Below are 16,652 nucleotides of genomic sequence, written 5' to 3' on the forward strand. Positions count from 1 at the left end.
TTTTGTCCGCACGTCTTTTGATCCAACGTCTTTTTGTCCAATTATCCAATTACAAATTAACTCCGTATAAAACCATTTAATTGATAAAATGCAAGTACAATACAGCAAGTGAATTTAATTGCTAAAATGCAAGTAATTGATAAAATGCAAGTAAAATGCAAGTTGAAAAATGCAGTTAAAAAATCTAAAAATGCAGTTAAAAAATCTAAAAGTTTACTAATTACTTAAAATTCCCGAAGTTACTTAAAATTGATGTAAATTAACACAATGAACTTTGCCATTTCGGGATGGGCGAATTAAGAAAGAGAACGATAATAACTATCCTTTAACGAGGCTCGTTAAAGGAAAGAGACCGGTAATAAAAATCCTTTATTGCATATTATACCTTGCTATGTGCATTAGAGAAGATTTCTATTTACAAAAAGTTAATGTGGGGAGTGGAGTGGAGTGCTAATAAGCAAGTTACAAAAAGTCAAGTTACAAAAAGTCTTTGACAAAAAAAATCATCCGACAAAAAAACGTAACAAGTCACAAAAAGTCTTTGACAAAAAAAATCATCGGACAAAAAGACGTTGGACCAAAAGACGTGCGGACAAAAAGACGTTGGACCAAAAGACGTGGGCGAAGTGTTGTTGGACGAAATGACGTCGGACGAAAAGACATAGCACCGATCTAGTGAGCTGGGGCAGCAAGAATGGGGACAAGCAGACCATTTGGTTTCCGTTCCGCCTTCCTCAACTACCAGAAAATGTAAAATCCAGGCTACAGTAACTTTCTTGAAAGCTGCATCAGACTGTGGGACCGTGTCGATATTGCATAGAATTACATTTACTGTCTAAATGGGATAGAGGCACAAGGAGGTCTAGTGGTACAGATTAGCATTTCATTGAAATCAGCAAAACTGACTTACTAAACCATACAAAAAATGGTACAAAGCACTGGGGTTCATTTTTAAAGAACATGACTCAAAAAAAAATTTGTTAGACTTTACTGTAAGAGGCCTTTAAGGGATAGCAGCATGCCATGAATTGCAAGGAAGTGTGTCATGTGATCTAGTCACAGTTGTGCTTTGGTCTGTGAGCAAAACACAGAAACCACAGAACTGCTGCTGATGTCTTAAATTTTTCTGTATTTACACAGTCGCTTATGAGTGATCGATGCCTTATATCATTATAAAAACGTGACAGACCGCACAAATATTGTGTACAATTCTGATACATATGAGAAAATATTATTGCACACGTTACTAAATAGATAGAGAAGCACTGAAGAAAGGGCAAAGGGATTTCTAAGGATGAGACCCAATTTCAGAGGACACAAACATTGGAAAAAGACTCAATAAGCTGAGACCCCTGGTTTCTTCTCAGATATTTAGAATTTTAAATTTAAACTTGCTCTCTGTGGGCACTTCAATTTTCAAGCACTCCTGTATTTTCCACGCAGCCTCATCAGTGCCGACCTCTCCAGTGGAGCTGCTAAGACTTCAAAGTTGCCAGCCCTCTGATTGGATTTATCGATATCCTGTCCACACTCCTTCATTGCATGACAATGACCGCCACCCCCCCCCCCTCCACGTCATATTTCATCCTGACGTCAGAGTCCAAAAGTCTGTGGTAAAATCCAACTCATTATATGAAGCTACCATGTGGAAGCGTCCTGAGTAAATACCACATTAAATATAGCCTGTTTGAATGAATAAGATAGCACAAACAATTATTTTCTTATGACAATCACTACTCTCTGAATAGTTTTGAACAAATTAATAGCATAAAATGACTGTCCCCAACTGCACCCTATCCTGCTTCCGTCGATCAAAATGGCTTGCTCCCTGGCTGAATTCAGAATCTGACTGCCCATCTTCCCCTCCGAGTCCAGGTTATCTCATCATTGAAAGTGGAAATATCATTAATTGCAATATCCCAGATAATCAAACAAGTGTTATTGGCAACTGTATTATCTGTGGAAATGAGTTGCCAGCGGTTCTGAGCTGGAGTAGTTGAGTTGCGTGGCAGGACCATAAATCTTAGTTAAAAACTATTTGCACTATGAAATGGTGGCTTGAACATTCTGCCACCAGTTGAATTGAAAACTGATATAAAAATGCAGCAATCTTTTGAATCTCAAGAGCAAGATTGAAACACATAGACATAGTAAATAGAAGCAGGCAGAAGCCACTTGTCCCTTTGAGCCTGTTCCACCATTCATTATGACCATGGCTGATCATCAAGTTCAATACTTTGAACCCGCTTTCCCCCATATCCTTTCACCCCTTTAGCTCCAAGAGCTATATCCAATTCCTTCTTGCAATTTTATAGCATTTTGGCCTCAACTACTTTTTGTGGTAGTGAATTCTACAGATTCACCACTTTCTGGATCAAGAATTTTCTCCTCACCTCAGTCCTAGAAGGTTTAGCCCTTGTCCTTAAACTATGACACCTAGTTCTGGACTCTTCCACCATCGGGAACATTCTTTCTGAATCTACCCAGTCTAATCCTGTTCCAGTTTTATAAGTTCCTATGAGATCCCCGCTCACAATTCTAAACTCCAATGAATATAATCCTAACCAATTTAGTCTCTCCTCAGATGACAGGCCCGCCATTCCTGGAATCAGCCTGTCAAACCTTTGCTGCACTCCCTCCATAGCAAGAACATCCTTCCTCAGATAAGGGCACCATATCTGCACACAATACTCCAGGTGTGGCCTCACCAATGACCTATACAATTGCATTAAAACATCTCTATTCCTATACTCCAATTCTCTCGCTATGAAGGCCAACATTCCATTTGCCTTCTTTATTGCTTGCTGTACCTGCACGCTTACTTTCCATGACTAATGCACAAGGACACCAAGGTCTCACTGAGTATCCACCTCTCTCAATTTACATCCGTTCAAACAATAATCTGCCTTCTTATTTTTGCGACCGAAGTGGATCTCACATTTATCCACATTAAACTGCATCTGCCATGCATGTGCCCACTCACTCCAAATCCCACTGAAACATCTCTGCATCCTCCTCACAGATCACCCTCTCACCCAACTTTGTATCATCTGCAAATTATGTGGAAAATACATTTAGTTTCCTTGACCAAATCATTAATATATAATGTGAACAATTGGGGTCCTAGCACAGATCCCTGCCGTACCTTACTAGTCACTGCCTGCTGTTATAGGCCACGGTTTAGAGAAGCCCAACGTGTATCATGGAGTTCACCTGACCCACAGCTTTTTGAGAGATTGTGATATGGGGAGCACACAGCCCACCCAACAGGTGTGGTACAGCAGAAATCGAAAAGTATTTTTTAAAGCAAAACAATGTTTATTCTGTGAACTCAAGTTAACCTTTTTAAAACATACAGTGACCATCTTAGCAACCATCAATTCAAATACAACCCCCCAGAATACAACACTAAGTCATCCTTAATAAATTCCCAAACAACATCCAGAAGACAAAAGACCCTTTTAACACAGAGATCAGGTTTAAATTCTCTAATGAGAGCAGTTATCCCTTTGAAATCACCCAAATGAACACTCTTTAGCTTGTAGAGAGATCCTGGCACATCTGCTGGCTTTCACTGCAGCTCTTCTCTCTGAAAACAAAACTAAAACCTCACTCTATAGCAGCCTGCTCAAAAACGAAAGTAAAGCAGACAGCCTAGCTCCACCCACTCTCTGACATTACTGCAGTAATAAATACCATTTCTTAAAGGTACACCCACTAGTTATTCGATAACCATTTCTTAAAAGTACTCTCACATGACACCTCTTCCCCAAAAAAAACAAACCATCAACTTCAAGATGGTTTCATTTTTCACCTTTTCACTATCCTTTAAGAAATTCACACAGTCAATATACTTTTTTGTTACAAATACAACACATGCAAACAGGTATAAAAATATAGTCCATTATTTTTGTTCGTCTTCCTCCAACTGGAATCCCTCTTGATTGACAGTCTCTTTGGACAAGAAGGTCTTTGCACAATCCATCCATTTCTCTATGCCTCGGCATTTCTCTTTAAAGTCAGATACTTTAGTTCAATCTGGTCACAGAGTCCCTTGTAATTCTCCAAGACAGGAGCATTGGTAATCACAGCTTTCAGGCAGTCAAATGACTGTTGAAACTCCGCTGCCCACTGGAATTTTTGACGTTTCTTCAGCAAGTCCATCAGTGGAGCAACCAAAAATATTTCACAAATGTTCGATCAAATCCACTCATGCCAAGAAATCACATTATTTCCCTTCATCTTGAGGGTATTGGAAACTCCTCAATACTGCTGTCTTCACATCCCGTGTGACCATTCGACCCTGCCCGATTGTATGGCCAAGGAAAGTGACTTGGGCTTTTCCAAATTCACTTTTGGCCAGGTTTACCACCGAACCCGCCTCCTGAAGTCGGTCGAATAACTCCATCAGATGTTTTAAATGTTCTTTCCATGTCTGGATGAAAATTACCAAATCGTCGATGTATACCGCACAATTGGGTAATCCTGAAACAACTTTGTTAGTGAACCGTTGAAATGTGGTTGGGGCATTTTTCATGCCAAATGGCATAACTTTGAATTGGTATATCCTATCTGGAGTCACAAAAGCTGAAATCCTGTTTGCCCTTTCGGATAAAGGTACCTGCAAGTAATCTTTAAGTAAATCCAATTTGGAAATTAAAGCTGATTGTCCCACTTTCTCAATGCAATCCTCCAAACGTGGAATAGTATAAGAGTCTGGTTTAGGTACCATCACTATGAGTGATCTCCATTGGCTGCAACCCACTTCAATTATGCCATTTTTAAGCATACTCTCAATCTCTTTGCTAACCTGTGCCAATTTTAAAGGGTTAAGTCTGTATGGATGTTGTTTGATTGGAACAGCAGTTCCCACATCTACATCATGTATAGCCATTTTAGTACTTCCCAATTTATCCCAACAAACTTGCCCATGTGATATCAATAACTCTTTCAGGTCAGTTTGTTTTTCCTCTGGAAGGTAACTCAACAATTTATCCCAGTTTTTAAGAACATCCTCATTTTCCAATCTAATTTGAGGTATGTCAAATTCACAGTCATCTAGATTTGGTGCGTCACTTTGGGGTAGAATCATTAATACCTCCTCCTTTTTCTCTCCTTCCCATTCAATGTACCTTTTAAGCATATTCACATGACACACTCGGTGAGTCGTCCTTCTATCTGGCGTTTTTACCGCATAATTCACCTCACTTAATTTCCTTTCAATCTGATAAGGTCCACAAAACCTTGCTTTTAAAGGTTCACCTGCCACTGGTAACAAAACTAAAACTCTTTCTCCGCTGGCAAAACAACGAACTTTGGATGTCTTGTCCGCTACCCGTTTCATCACATTTTGTGCAACTTTTAAATGCTGTCTCGCCAATTCACCTGCTCTATTTAATCGTTCCCTAAAATTTGACACGTAATCCAATAATGTAATTTCCGATTTCTCAATCACCAACTTTTCTTTAATCAATTTAAGTAGTCCTCTTATCTCATGACCAAAAATTAGTTCAAAATGACTGAATTTGGTTGACTCATTAGGTGCATCCCTAATTGCAAACAGTACGAATAGAATTCCTTTATCTCAATCCTCTGGATAATCATGACAATAAGCTCTAAACATTGCATTTAAAGTCTGATGCCACCTTTCTAATGCTCCCTGCGATTCTGGATGGTACGCAGTTGATTTAAATTGTTTTATTCCCAAGCTACCCATAACTTATTTGAATAACCCTGAGGTAAAATTTGAACCTTGATCTGATTGTATTTCTGTGGGTAGTCCATATCTAGTAAAGAATTTAAGTAACTCCTCCACACTCTTTTTAGCTGTAACATTACTTACTGGAATGGCCTCTGGAAACCTAGTAGACACATCCATTATCATCAAAAATATTGATTCCCATGTTTTGTTTGAGGAAGCGGTCCTCCGCAATCAATTAGGATCCTTGTAAAAGGTTCCTCAAAAGCTGGAATGGGTATTGGACGCTGGTTTTATCACTGCTTGAGGTTTCCCTATCAATTGACATGTGTGACATGATCCGACAAAATTTAACTACATCTTTATGTAGTCCAGGCTAATAAAAATATTTTTGGATTTTAGCTTCAGTTTTCTATATTCCCAAATGACCTCCCACTGGTACCTCATGTGCGACCCGCAACACCTCCTTTTTTTTCCGTACCGGCAATACTATTTGATGAACTTCTGCCCACTTTTCATCCGCCTGCATATGTAAAGGTCTCCATTTTCTCATCAAGGGGATATTTTACGGGAATAACACTCTGGTATACACTCAGATTCCTCTTCCGTATATGCTTCTGATACATCCCTTTTATTTCTATATCTTTCTGTTGTAACTCCGCCAATTTTCCTGAACGAAAAATATCCGCCTCATCCTCCACCTGTTCTTGTTCTTTTTCAACCATTGTTTCTGATAATTGCATTTCATCTTCACTCTTTGATTTCTCCTCTTGTCTTGACTTTGCGACCTTATTACGACACAATCTGGAAAAATCCTAGGCTACTCATCCTTCAACACTTCAGTTGCCTGATTTTCCACTGGCTTATCATCCACAGTAGGCTTAAATTACGGTTCTGATGCCTCAACTGCTCTGGTAGAACACTGCAGTACACCCCCCCCCCTCCCCCCCAGGGGGTTGCCTGCATTGTGGTGGTCTGTGCCCTCCACAACCTGGCACAGAAGTGGGGCAACCTGCTGGAGGTGAAGGAGGAGGAATATGCAGCCTTTTCTGAGGGAGAGGACAAGGAGTAGGCAGACCAGGAGGGACTGGAGGGCAAGCCTGGGGAGTACACACAGGAGCAGCCGGTGGATGGAGAACAGCGGCGATGGTCCGGCATACCCGGGTGGGTTACAGTGGCTGCCTCATCCTCACCCACGTCTCATAGGAAGTGGCTTCGTCTGTCATATTACCCCTTCCCCCTCCCCGTCCAGTCGCCCTGTCCCACCCTCCCAGGGTGCCTTTGGAGTGGGGTGGGCAGATATAGGACCACCATGCCCAGGGGGCTGGGCGAGGGTGGAGGACAAATGGGGGAGGGGATGCAGCCAGTCCGCAGAGCGGCATAATGTGAAAAGATTTTACATCCGGGCTGACTGCACATTTTCCAAGGTGGCTACTCACCTCCTCCAATCCCCACAACAGCTATTGCACTGGTTTCACATTTTTAAATAGGTGTACATAAGGGCGCCTGCGTGACCAATTGCTGGGGAGCCAGTTAGATCACAGGAGACCGTTAGATCGGGGGGGGGGGGGGGGTCCTTCACGTTAATGGGATGGAGATTGACCTCGCCTACGGGAGTGGGCCAGTTACATCAGAAACCGAACGACTTCCAGAGCATTTCCTGATTTCGGACTCTCCTGCGATCTAATGGGCTCGCTCGGATTCGTGCCTGCTGCGGCACGGCTCTTAGGTCGAGCCCACTGTTTTTGCAATGCAAATAGCAGAGCAGCACAAAGCGTCCAGTAACCAGAGATACCATGGGAGTATCTCATCCTCACCAGATGTTTCTGTACCATTTACACATTAGAAATATCTTTATATTAAACTTGCTGTTATTTTGGCAGCACATTCTAATATGTCCAAGATTCATGCCCAGTAAATAAGAATACACAAGAAGTAAATTGTGAAGAAATTAACATTCTAACCTACTAAGGAGGTGCACAGCCACACAAACATGAACAATAAGAAAGTTCTGAGTTTATTATTACACCTGGAACTTGTTTACATAAAACCATCATTGTTTGGCATTTCCTGTTTCTTGATGCAGACAGAACTTATCTCAACACTATCCCTGTGAGTACTGCTCTCCACTAAGTGCGTGAACAGGAATCAGTCCTCAAACATCCAGACTCTCAGGTCAGATTTTAGATAACCCGTTGCATAGAAAAGTCCTTTTACTTTGCCGCATAACATACTTTAAAACCTACTTAAGCTTCAAAGCGAAAATAGAATATAGACCTAATGTGATAAATAGGTCAGTAATTGGGAATACTTCAAACAATTGTAAGAGTATCTAACTTGCACTTCCTTTTTGGTGCTACATTTTAATATGAAACAGCTGTCTATTCAAAACCGATCTAAATTCCCAGCTGCAGTTTAAACAGGGAATAAGCCATTTAGAAATGTGATCAAATGAACTTACAAACCATATGAAAAATCATAGACAAAGAAAGTCCTAATGGTCCATCCAGCCTGTTGTTAAACATAATACTAATCATCCAATCACGCCTTCTAACCCATCATTTTTACACAGGAAGCCACCTCTGTCTCAAATGTTGATGCTTCAAACAATTTCCCGTGAAATTCCTCCACGCTTCAGGTTTTGCAGTAATTCGACCGATGGCAAAATTTCAAAATGATAAAGTATCAATGTAAAAATGTAAAAGTGTAGTGGAGACTATGGGCTGAATTCTCAGCAGCCCCGTGGAGAATCCAATTTCATGCCGAAATCGGGCCCGGTGCGGTCCGGTGATTCTCTGGCACCCGAGAATCGCCGTGATTGCGGGGTATGGGCTAGGGGCCCATTGACAGAGGCCAGTCTAGCGAACCTCCACTCCCGACCGGACAAGTTCCCAGCGGCGTGGAACTAACTTGATATTGCCGGTCGTGATGCTGGTGTGGCGGCTGCGGACTCATTCGCCGCTCTGGTGGGGGGGCGGAAGGATCGGACACCGGGTGGGGGGGGCCTTATAGGCGGCTGGGGGTTAGATCTGTGCAGTCAGACGTTCAGGCACGCGGCCGATTTGGGGAGGGGGGGGTCTAATTTTTATGTCTGCCTCCAAGGTCCGAGTCCGCCATGGAGCTCGGCGCGGCCGCTGGAGGCCTCCGCCATGTGCATGTGCGGACTCAAAACCGGATATGCGGGGCCCCGCATCCACAGCTAAAGCTGCATGAATATCTCCAGGACCCTGCTAGCCCCCCCCCCCCCCCCCCCCCCCCCCCCCCCAGGATATTGAATTAGCTGCATTTTGTTCCAGGAATCTCGAGTAAAACTCCAGCGTTTTTACGCCGGCATGGGGCCATAGTCCTATTTTGTGAGAATCCAGCCCTATGTGCTCAGTCTCATTGATACACTGCCCCATTCTTTCCAGGGAACAAGGAAAGATCAATTAGAATCAGGGTCCCTTACAGTTAGAATCAGATGAATTCATAATGGGCAATAAAGAGATGGCAGACCAGTTGAACAATTACTTTAGATCTGTCTTCACTAAGGTGGACACAAATAACCTTCCCGAAATACTCGGGGACAGAGGGTCTTGCACGAAGGAGGAAATGAAGCAAATCCTTATTAGTCAGGAAATTGGATTGGGGAAACTGATGGGATTAAACCCCAGTAAGCTCCCAGGGCCTGATGCTCTGCATTCCAGAGTACTTAAAGAAGTGGCTAGACTCTGGAAGCGTTTCAATGGATTGGACAGTTTCTAATGAAACCCCACATTTTAAAAAAGGAGGGAGAGAAAACGGGGAATTATAGACCAGTTAGCCTGATATTGGTGGTGGGGAAAATGTTGGAGTCAATTATTAAGGATGAAATACCTGAGAATTTGGAAAGCATGGACAGGATTGTTCCCAGTCAGCATGGATTCACTAAAGAAAATCGTGCTTGACAAATCTTCTGGAATATTTTAACGTTGTAACCAGTAGAGTGGACAAGGGTGAACCAGCGGATGTTGTGCATCTGGACTTTTAAAAGGCTTTTGACAAGGTCCCCTACAAGAGATTAGTGAGCAAAAATAAAGCTCATGGTATTGGGGATAATCTATTGACATGGATAGAGAACTGGTTGGTCGAGAGGAAGCAGAGAGTGGGAATAAATGGGTCTTTTTCAGAGTGGCAGGCAGTGGCTAATGGGGTTGCAGGATTCCATGCTGGGACCCCAGCTGTTTACAATATACATTAATGATTTGGACAAAAGAATTCTACGTAATATCTCCAAATTTGCAGATGACACTAAGCTGGGTGGCTGTGTGTGCTGTGAGGAGGATGCAAAGATGCTGCAGGGTGACTTGGACAGGCTGGCTGAGTGGGCAAATACTTGGCAAATGCAATATTGTCATGTGAGGGTCCCTTTTAAGAAAAGTGTGTTTGATTAAATGGCTGCAGTGATGTCACTGTGTGGGTGGAGCTGGGCTGTGATTCTGTCTTTTACTTTCGTTTTGGACTGGAAGCTGTTTTGTGGCTCTGAACTTTTTGGTTTTGTTTCAGTTGGGAGCTGCATTCAAACAAAGAAGGACGTATTTTTGGTCTCTCTCTCCCTGCATGCTAAAGAATGCCTCCAGACCACTTGATAACTTTAAAGTAATAACTGTTTTCTGCAGGGAATTCAAACCTACCATTTTTGGTAGAAAAAGGGTGTTTGGCTTATGGATGTTTTTAGGAAAGTTATTAAGGGTTACCTATAGAGTACTGTATCTTTGGGGTGTATTTGTATTGGTGATTGATAAGATGTTTACTGTGTGTTTATAAAATGTTACATAGAACATAGAACAGTACAGCACAGAACAGGCCCTTCGGCCCTCAATGTTGTGCCGAGCAATGATCATCCTACTCAAACCCACGTATCCACCCTATACCCATAACCCAAGAACCCCCCCTTAACCTTACTTTTTTAGGACACTACGGGCAATTTAGCATGGCCAATCCACCTAACCCGCACATCTTTGGACTGTGGGAGGAAACCGGAGCACCCGGAGGAAACCCACGCACACACGGGGAGGACGTGCAGACTCCGCACAGACAGTGACCCACTGGATTCATAGAATAAACATTGTTTTGTTTAAAAATACTTCAGATCTCTGTTGGCACCACACCTGTAAAGTGGGCCCTTGTGCTTCTCATAACCAAAATCTACTAAAAGTTGTAGGTCAGGTGAACTCCGTAATGTACTTTAGGTCAGGTGAACTCCATAATATACTTTGGTGTTCTCTAAATCCTGGGCCATAATAATATAATGTGGGTAAATGTGAGATTATCCACTTTGGTGGGAAAAACAGGGAAGCAGATTATTAGGGCTGCACGGTAGCACTGTCGCTTCACAACACCAGGATTCCAGGTTCAATTCCCGGCTTGGGTCACTGTCTGTGCGGAGTCTGCAAGTTCTCCCTGTGTCTGAGGGGTTTCCTCCTGGTGCTCCAGTTTCCTTTTACAGGTCCCGAAAGACATGCTGTTGTGTGCATTGGACATTCTAAATTCTCCCTCTGCACCCAAACAGGTGCCGGAATTTGGCAACTAGGGGCTTTTCCGCAGTAACTTCATTGCATTGTTAATGTAAGCCAACTTGTGACAATAAAGATTATGATTATTATTATCTGAATGGTGGCAATTTAGGAAAAGGGAAAGTGCAAGGAGACCTGGTTGTTATGGGGGAAACAGTGGCTGAAGGTTGGCATTCAGGTACAACAGGTGGTAGGGAAAGCTAATGGCCTGATGGCCTTCATAGCAAGAGGATTTGAGTATAGGAGTGGGGATGTCTAGCTGCAGTTATACTGGCCCTTGGTGAGGCCACACCTTGAGTATTTCATGCAGTTTTGGTATCCTAGTTTGAGAAAGGACATTCTCGCTATTGAGGGGATCCAACGAAGATTCACCAGCCTAATTCCTGAGATGGCAGGACTAACATATGAAGAAAGACTGGATCAACTGGGCTTGTACTCACTGGAGTTTAGAAGAATGAGAGGGGATCTCGTAGAAACATATAAAATCCTGATGGAACTGGAGAGGCTAGATGCGGAAAAACTGTTCCCGATGCTGGGGACGTCCAGAACAAGGGATCACAGCCTAAGGATAAGGAGAAAGCGATACAGGGCCTCTTCTCTCAGAGAGTTGTGAACTTGTGGAATTCTCTACCACAGAGAGCCGTTGGGGCCAGTTTGTTGGATATATTCAAGAGGGAGCTGGATGTGGCCCTTGCGGCTACAGGGATCAAGAGGTATGGAGAGAAAGTGGGAGTGAGATATTGAATTTGCATGATCAGCCATGATCATATTGAATGGCAGTGTAGGCTCAAAGGGTCGAATGGCGTAATCCTGCACCTATTTTCTATGTTTTTATGTTTCTATTTACTGATACTGTCCGTGATTATTACCTCAACTCCTTTGTTCCATATCTCTTGCTACTCGAACAAAGCTATACCAAGCTTGGTCTTGAAAAAATCAATTAACCTAAATTCAGCAGCCTTTGAGGAGTAAATTCCGTGGGTGGAATTCTCTGTCCCGCCAGCACCGTTTTCCGGCGAGGCATCCCCCGCCAGCAACGGGATTCTTTATTCCCGCAGCCGGCCAATGTGGTTTTCCTTTGTGGGCCAACCCACGCCGTCGGGAAACATGTGTGTGTGGGTGCGCTGCCGGCAGGCCAGAGGAGCCCACAAATGTAGAATCCCGCAGCACATTTTTACTATCTTTGGCATGATAACAATGTTCCTAATTTCAGTCCTAAAAGTCATAATTTTATGTCCTTTCTCTTCTGATTCTTTCAACAAAGGAAGTAGTTTTCTCTATCCTATTATCAATCTAGAATCATAAAATGATTAAACACAGAAGGAACCTATTGGGGCATCAAGCCTGTGCTGTTCAGGCTCTCCGATTAGTCCCACTCCTCTGCTCTTTCCGCATAGCCCTGTAAAATTCTTCCCTTGAGTTATTTATCCAATTCTCCTTTGATAGTTACTATTCAATCTGTTTCCATCAGCCCTTGAGCTCATGTTTTCCAGATGACAATAAAAAGATATTAATGCAGAAATTCTTACCATGAGCTGAAAACATACCAAATTTCTAATTAGTTTGTCTTTATTATTAAAACTTGCTGGCAACCTATTAGCTATGATTACCACATTGGTTAGTTCAGTTGTGGTATTCCCTTTAAAATGTTGTTGTTGCCTCCGGCTGTTTTTTTTCAGAGCATACTCTCTTTAAGTTTTATTTTGAACTTCTGCATATAAACCAGGCCTGTGCTTAATGAGGAACAGAGAAATAGCTGACCAACTAAATACATTCTTTGTTTCTGTCTTCACAAAGGAGGACAGAAATTACATACCAGAAATGTTGGGGAACACAGGGTTAGGTGAGAGGGAGGAACTGAAGGAGATCAATATTAGTAGAGACCTGGGGCGGCATTCTCCCCTACCCAGCGTGACGTAGGGTCCCGGAGTAGGGGAGTGGTGCCAACCACTCAGGGGTCGCGCCTCCAGGGCCAGCCCCGCGCCGGAGCTGTTGCCACCAGAAGACCGGCGCAAAAAACCGGCGCCCCCGGCAGCGGGGCTGGCCGAAAGGCTTTTGCCGGTCGGCGCATGCGCCGGCAGTGATGTCGGCGGCAGCTGGCCGCTGACGTCAATGCCGGCGCATGCGCGATGTAGGGTTCTCTTCCGCTTCCGCCATGGCGAAGGCCGTGGCGGGCGCGGAAGAACATAGTGCAGCCAGAGCACTGGCCCAGAGTCTGAGCCGGGGGCCCCGATCGTGGGCCAGGCCACCGTGGGGGCACCCCCCGGGGTTCGATCGCCCCCCCCGCCCCCCCCAGGACCCCGGGGGCCCGCTCGCACCGCTGAGCCCGCTGTTCAAGAGGTGGTTTAAACCTCGGCGGCGGGAGAGGCCTCCCAGCAGCGGTACTTCGGCCCATCCGGGCCGGAGAATCACCACAGGGGCCTCCCCGATCAGAGTGGCGAGATTCCGCCGCCGCCATTTCCCGGGTGGCGGAGAATCTCTGCCACGGCGGGGGCGGGATTTTCGGCGCCCCCAGGCGATTCTCCGACCCTGCTGGGGGTCGGAGAACTTCGCCCCTGATGTTGGGGAAATTGATGGGATTGAAGTCCGATAAATCCCCGGGGCCTGATAATCTGTTTCCCAGAGGAGTTAAGGAAGTGGCTCTAGAAATAGTGGATGCATTGGTGGTCATATTCCAAGATTTTATAACAGTTCCAGTTATCTAATGTAACTCCACTATTTAAAATGTTTAGCACAGGTCTAAATCGCTGGCTTTGAAAGGCAGACCAGCAGCGCGGTTCAATTCCCGTACCAGCCTCCCCGAACAGGCGCTGGAATGTGGCGAGTAGGGTCTTTTCACAGTAACTTCATTTGAAGCCAACTTGTGACAATAAGCGATTTTCATTTCAAAATGGGAGGTAGAGGGAAAACAGGTAATTGCATGTAGAAACCATCTATTTTCTAATACACTTGATAGGTAATAGCGTAAATATTAAACCCCAGTTTCTACCCTTTTTAAATTAAGGATTTCAGCACTCTGATAACCTCAGGTCATTTTAAAACATAGCTTCAACAGAATGCAGAAACAGCATAATTCATGACAGATTAAAACAGCATTCTTATTCAGCTAACAAATACATTTGCAAGATAATGTGACACTAAGCAGTCCAAGGGCTGGGCAGACTCATGCCAACACCATAGCAATGATAGAGACACCAAAAGGAGCCATTGTCCTAACAGTTAAGTCAGCAAGAATCCAGTTCAAGCCGCTTGCAATAACGGCACCAAATTGCATTCCATAACACATATGACAATTCATTTATGAAACATTTCAAGTTAATGTTGCACATCAAAGACAGACAGCTAACCGTCAAATCAAACATATTTGATTCTAACCCAAACCAATTAGGATTACATAGGGGTGTGGATAGATAGCTAAAGACTGATATGATTTAGAATAACCATATAGATCGTACGGCCATTTTCCATTTCGGAATCAATCTATACTTTGACCTAACTATTCGCTATCTCTATCTTTCATACTTTTACTTTCCAACTCTGACTCTTGAAGTAAATGCAAGCTATTTTGCCGTAAGCAAGAAAATCATTTCTGTATTATTTGAAAGTTATATTGTCTACAAATTGCTTCTCTTTGAGTCCTTTTGCTAGCTGGACTTATTAGAGAATAAGATTTAAGTGATTCTCAATTGTAATCAACTAGAGTCAATAAAACGATTCTTATTTGCACCCGAGAAGTGTTAACTCAAATTTCTACTGAGTTTTAGTGTTTGCAAGTGCCACTAGATCCGTATGGTAGATCTCTACATTATAGATCAGTAAGCTTGACATCGGTAGTGGGAAAAATTCTGGAATCCATTATCAAGGATTTGATAGCAGAACACTTGGAAAATAGTGGAAGGATTGGAAGAGTCAGCATGGATTTACAAAAGGAAAATCATACTTAACAAATCTACTGGAATTCTTCGGGAATGTAACTAGTAGAGTTTATGAAGTGGATGTGGTTTATTTGGACTTTCAGAAGGCTTTCGACTAAGTTCCACACAAGAGATTAGAAAACTGGTTGGCAGTCAGGAAACAAAGAGTAGGAATAAATTGATCTTTTTCCAAATGGAAGGCAGTGACTAGCGGATTACTTCACTGATTGGTACTGGGACCCCCAGCTATTCACAATATATATTTAGGCAGCACAGTAGCATGGTGGTTAGCATAAATGCTTCACAGCTCCAGGGTCCCAGGTTCGATTCCCGGCTGGGTCACTGTCTGTGCGGAGTCTGCACGTCCTCCCCGTGTGTGCGTGGGTTTCCTCCGGGTGCTCCGGTTTCCTCCCACAGTCCAAAGATGTGCGGGTTAGGTGGATTGGCCATGCTAAATTGCCCATAGTGTCCTAAAAAGTAAGGTTGGGGGGGGGGGGTTGTTGGGTTATGGGTATAGGGTGAATACGTGGGTTTGAGTAGGGTGATCATTGCTCGGCACAACATCGAGGGCCGAAGGGCCTGTTCTGTGCTGTACTGTTCTATGTTCTATGTTCTATATTCATGATTTAGATGAGGGAATGCAATGTAATATCTCCAGCTTTGCAGATGGCACAAAGCTGGGTGGGAGGGTGAGTTGTAAGGAGGACGAAGAAATATTTCAGTGTGATTTAGACAAGTTGAGTGAGTGATAAAATGAATGGCACATGCAGTATAATTTGGATAACTGTGAGGTTATCCGCTTTGGTAACAAAATTGGGAAGGCAGATTATTAACTGAATGGCTATAGATAGGAGAGGGGAACATGCAACAAGACCTTGGTGTCCTCGTACACCAGTCATTGAAGGTAAGCATGCAAGTGCTACAGGTGGTAAAGAAGGCAAATGGTATATTACTCAGAAAGTGGTTGGGGCATGGAATGCATTCCCAGCTATGGTAGTGGAGTCGGACACTTTACGAACTTTCAAGCGGTTATTGGATAGGCATATGGAATGCACTAGAATGATTGGGAGTAGGTTGATTTGATCTTAGTTTCAGACTAGTTCGGCACAACACCATGAGCCGAAGGGCCTGTACTGTGCTGTACAGTTCCATGTTCTATATTGTTCTTCATAGTGAGAGGATTCGAGCACAGTAACAGGGATGTCTTGTTGCAATTATACAAGGCCTTGGTGAGGCCTACCCTGCAATATTGTGTGTAGTTTTGGCCTCCTTATCTGCTGTAGTGGGAGGGCAGCAAAGGTTTACCAGATTCCTGGGATGGTAGGTCTGATTTATGAGGTGAGATTGAGTCAGTTCAGATGGTATTTGTTGCACTATAGAGGAATAAGGGGGTCTGTTTTGGCCTCTACTTCTTGTGGTAACGATCTTCAGAGGCCAACCAGACTCTGGATGAAGAAATTTCTCCTCATCTCTGTCCTAAATGATCTACCGCGTATCCTCAGACTG

The 16,652-nt window shown here is 43.5% G+C and overlaps 1 protein-coding gene across 4 annotated transcripts in view; it reads right to left on the minus strand.

Moving 5' to 3' along the window:
• The window catches only part of LOC119961983 (dipeptidyl peptidase 4-like), a 144,485-nt gene that overhangs the window by 41,599 nt on the left and 86,234 nt on the right, over window positions 1-16,652 (minus strand). The gene's annotated exons all lie outside the window — the stretch shown is intronic.

Source organism: Scyliorhinus canicula, chromosome 2 (assembly GCF_902713615.1).
Source record: "Scyliorhinus canicula chromosome 2, sScyCan1.1, whole genome shotgun sequence".
NCBI classification, from domain to species: Eukaryota; Metazoa; Chordata; class Chondrichthyes; order Carcharhiniformes; family Scyliorhinidae; genus Scyliorhinus; species Scyliorhinus canicula.